We start from the raw sequence: 5256 nt of genomic DNA on the forward strand, positions 1-5256 counted from the left end.
ATATATATATATATATATATATATTATCATTATTGGTGAAAACTTCTACTACTAATACTGCTACTTAATATTTTTGTGGAACCTTTGATACATTTATCCATGATTCTTTAATGAATGGAAAAACAGAGTATTTATTTGAAACACAATCTTTTGTAACATTATAAATGTGTTTACTGTCACTTTTGATTTAATGCATCCTTTAAACAATGTCTTATGTAATATATAATATACATAATATATCTAATATACTATGTTGTATACTATTATATAAACAAGTTTCTCAGCTGCAGACATTTGATTAGCAGAAGACTGCTTATTTCTTCCATATCATTTGTTTTCAATAATACTTTATTGATTATGGTGCAAAACATTCACTTAATATTTTTTACACTGTGAACAACACTGGTTACATTGCTCTCAAGGAACTCAAAAATGACCCTTGTTGACATTCAAATAACACCAAGTACTTTACAAGCACACTACACACAATTCTTATACACTCTAAATATCTGAATGATTGTGTTGGTGTATTCAATGAGATAAGTAGGCCCTCTGAGTCTCATTTACACCGGGAAAAAAACCATGTAAAGTTTCTGATGCTGAGAGACCATTTACATGCATGGTGTTATGGAGCTTAAGAAAATCACCCGAACAGGATTTAGGTCTTTTGACAAAAACATTGCTGGTGCCCAGGTCAGTAGAAGGTAGAGTCATCAGTTTGTTCAGGAAACAGTTATGTTTTGCACAGCAACTGTGAGCAGAATGTGCAAGAGCAAATCTAACATAATTGTTTTACCTATATCCTGTTCAGCTGCATCTCTCAGTAAAAATTATTTTGCCTTTGTATATCTCGTCATTTCTTTCTCTCTGTTTTACAGTACAGTGTAAAGGAGCATAAGAAGAAAAAAAAAAACAAGGTCAATGGGGAGTCTGAACGCACCTGAAAAAGAGATATTTCAATTTAGAAATATCTAAGACATACATAATATGTAATAGTGAGCTCAGGTGCTTTCATCTATATCTGCTGTACAAATAGTGATCAGATTTTAAAGGAAGCAGCCCTGTCAGCCATGTTTTCATCTCTTCAAAGCAACCTTAAGGTATATTAGGTACACCACAACCGAATCTGTAAGGATCTATGCATTCGCAACATATTTCTGCCGATGTTTCTAGAATGCAGCCTGTTTTGTGCATAATTTCTGCATGAAGTATGGATATTTTCTATTAAAATCATGGAGATATTACTTAAATTATCAATAATACAACATTGTGAATTGCTGTGAACAGAAGAAAAACATTTTTAAAAAATGATGCAGGAGTAACGGAACATTGTTTCCATTTTAAATTTATTGGACTTATTGTAATGATGAACAAAGTCACAGTATACCAACTTATACCTTGTAAGTTTGCTCCATTATTTCATAATTTCTTGTTTACAGAACAGCTCAGTGATTTTCTTATCAATATATTAAGTTTGTACAGTATTTGGTAGAACACCATCCTGTCAAATGAGAGGGTTATTTAGTACATTTATGCATTTAGAAGGCACTTTTTATACAAAATCCGAATCTGTAAGGATCTATGCATTCGCAACATATTTCTGCCGATGTTTCTAGAATGCAGCCTGTTTTGTGCATAATTTCTGCATGAAGTATGGATATTTTCTATTAAAATCATGGAGATATTACTTAAATTATCAATAATACAACATTGTGAATGGCTGTGAACAGAAGAAAAACATTTTTAAAAAATGATGCAGGAGTAACGGAACATTGTTTCCATTGTAAATTTATTGGACTTATTGTAATGATGAACAAAGTCACAGTATACCAACTTATACCTTGTAAGTTTGCTCCATTATTTCATAATTTCTTGTTTACAGAACAGCTCAGTGATTTTCTTATCAATATATTAAGTTTGTACAGTATTTGGTAGAACACCATCCTGTCAAATGAGAGGGTTATTTAGTACATTTATGCATTTAGAAGGCACTTTTTATACAAAAAAAATTATAATTAGGTTATTTCTGGATACATAGCATTTGACATAAAAAAAAAAGATATGGTAAGATTGTTTTCTCCTTTAAGTCAAATATACATATATACTATATATATATATATATATATATGCATATTTGACTTAAAGGAGAAAAAATTCTTACCATATCTTTATTTAATAAGCATCTTTGCATTTGGTATTGCTTTTGCTGACATTATCATAACAGACCTGTTTTGGTTCACTACCCACAAGGTGAGAAATGTCTAGTTCTTTGAAAATTCTTGGTCCTAAATTTACATCATAAACATCTTTGATAATGTTCTACAATATAACATTCTGTATGTGGTGAAGAGAAACACCAACTTATCAACAAAACAAAGAAAAAATGAAGGATGAAAGAAAAAGACATGTTTTAATGCCATTTTCCTCTCTTGTGTAATGAGTCGATTTTGTAGAAGCACCTTAGTTACATTGTCTTGAAGTCAACACACAGACAATTAGCAGACATTACAATTATTTCTTACCTAATGAAAGTCAACTGTACTTTTTAAGTTTAATTGAAAATCCATCTAATACTGTTGTGTCTTGTATTGATGGGGATTTGCTCCTGCAGCCCTCCTTGTCTCATAACTCCCCCTCTGCCCGCGCTCACAGGAAGCTGCACCTGTCACCTGGGGGCCCCTGCCTGCACTCAGTCAATTTACATAACCTCATTTAGCAGTTCACAAATCAGAGCCATTAAGAGCTGCTAACAGGAACCAAGGGTTCTAATTTACCCTGCCTTTCACAGTGGGAAAATTGGGCAGCTCAGGCCTACAAATAAAGACTCAGGTCTTGGCTTTGATTGTTGATTGTGATGGTAAATGTGCGGATGATTAGAGCAGATTTTCCCCTTTATTGATTTTCTGCCAAAACACAGCATGCCACAGTCCTGCACTAGGAAGCTAACTCGAATCGGGGGGGCTTGAAAACGGGGGCAGGGGTCTGCATGATCACGTGGCAAAAAGTCTTTGCACACCATTGCGGTAATACTGTATATGAAATTTCAAGATGGCAAACACGAGGCTGTGAATGAGGTGTTAATGAGAAGCTTAAAAATATTAAGCTAGCCATATTATGTTGCCCCAGGTGACAATTTATTGTGCACAAAAAGAGCAACGTCAACATTACCAGCAAGCGAATATGTTTTGCTCTTAAATCACACTGAAACAACATAAATGAAGTAGCAAATCAAGTGCACCATGTTAATAAATATCTTTATTAGATATTATCATAATGTGCTTTATTAGACACACTGTACAACATGAAGAAGCTATTCACAGCATCAGAAATTGTGGACACTCAATTTTGTTCTCATGAAATAAATCTCTTTTAAGAAAAAATTTAGAAAGACCCCAAAGCAAGTATATGAAATTGCAACTAAGTTTTTCTATTAAAATAGAAAAGTAATTAGACTTTCAGTTAAAGGGATCATCCAAAAATTCTTAATTTAAATGTTATTCTAAACCTATATGACTTTCTTCTGTAGAACACAAAATATGATATTCTGAAAAAAAAAAAAGTATTTTTTCCCATATAAGTAAAGTCAAAGGGGTCCATTGTTGTTTTGGACTCCATTGACTTTCATTGTATGTGCAAAACATTATTTATTTAAAATATATTCCCTTGTGTTCTGAAGAAGAAATAAAGTCATACAGGTTTTGAACAGCTTGACGGTGATTCAATGAGAGAACTGGCATTTTGCAGTGAACTATCTCTTTAAGTCAGACTGGTGCTGTAGTGTAAAACTCTATAAAACCAAATTAACGAAAAGTTGCCGCAAATGTCCATCTTATCTGATAGATTTGTGACTGAATATCCTAAAACTGGATCGTCTGAAATAAATGCTAATATCTCGAATACTCAACATACTTATGAACAAAAGCATTCACATCTATGATGTCTATGCTCTTTTCTATTCCAGACTGATTGAAGTCATTCTAATTCATAAATGCATTTTGTTGCCACCATGAATCCACCCCATGCAGACTTTCTTTTCCTGGAAAGAACAGCCGTGCAATCATGTGGATGATTTTAGCTTTAACCCCTTTCATTTATCATTCATCAGATAAAATTCAGCGTGTCACTATAGCTCATGTCAAGTATGCTTACTCAAAATGGCTCTCAATCGGCAGTCGATTTGGCAAAGATCTTCTTATAATATGAAAGAGCTGATTCAAACTTACACGTGTTCACTGCCAAACTGGTGTATCTGAAGGTGTCTGAAGTGTTTGTTGTCTTAGCGGGCAGAGGAACTTCATTAGCCGAGTCAGGGAGCCCTTTCCATTCCTTGTTTTGGATACATTTGGTGTCACGGGTACCATGCCAGCAGTGTGATGCAGAAATGAAAAAGCAATGTCATCCTCAATCATGCTTAATGATATCTCAACCGTGGCACATTTTGGATGTCTTCTTTAATCTGACACACATTTACTTCAGGTGTTGAAGCCTCTATGGCTGGTCATATAAATCAGGTGTGTTTAATAAAGGAGACATCTAAAATTTGCACTCATGGATCGATAACCACTGGTATAGAGTTATTTTTGCATTTAAAGTGAACTTATGATCAGAGATTTTGTCAAGAAAAAATTCACTCATGAAATGACTAAGACCATTCCTGACATCCTGGTACGCATTTGATGTCTTCAAAAAAAAAAAGCCTGTTTTGAAGGTCGCTTTTTTTGGGGTTGGGCTAAAATTAATAAGCCACATAATGGGAAATCTCCCTGTGGATGGTCGCCATTAAGCTATAACGCATTATGCTGTCATTCTCTGCCTTTGAAAATGATGGAGCAACAAACAACTGTTGTTGTCCCTGTGGCAGCATTCCGGTTAAATTAGCTTTAATGAACATGTAATTGCTGGGAATAGACTGAGCAGGCCCGAAGCAAACAAGGTTTCTAATTGATCTGCATTTCTCTTTTTTGTGAGCAGTCGCTCATTGTCCGAGCGCACTATTGATCGGCTACTGTGTATCGCCCCGCATGTGTTTCCCTTCATTATCTGATAACGGGTTACTGATGACTCCCATCCCGGCTCTAATGTGGCTTAACGCCTACTTTGTTCCCGTGTCATGTCGGAGGGCAGCCCGGAATAATGAGTAAGTGGGTGGGCTGTGTTTAGGACTATCTGCTGGGGAGGCGTTTAGTCTGCCGGGTGCAAGGAGATCACTGAAGGGGTTAAAAAAGCAGCACCTCTTAGGTCTGGATTACTTTTAAC

Source organism: Sinocyclocheilus grahami, unplaced genomic scaffold (genome assembly GCF_001515645.1).
Source record: "Sinocyclocheilus grahami isolate Dianchi unplaced genomic scaffold, SAMN03320097.WGS_v1.1 scaffold293.1, whole genome shotgun sequence".
Lineage (NCBI taxonomy): Eukaryota > Metazoa > Chordata > Actinopteri > Cypriniformes > Cyprinidae > Sinocyclocheilus > Sinocyclocheilus grahami.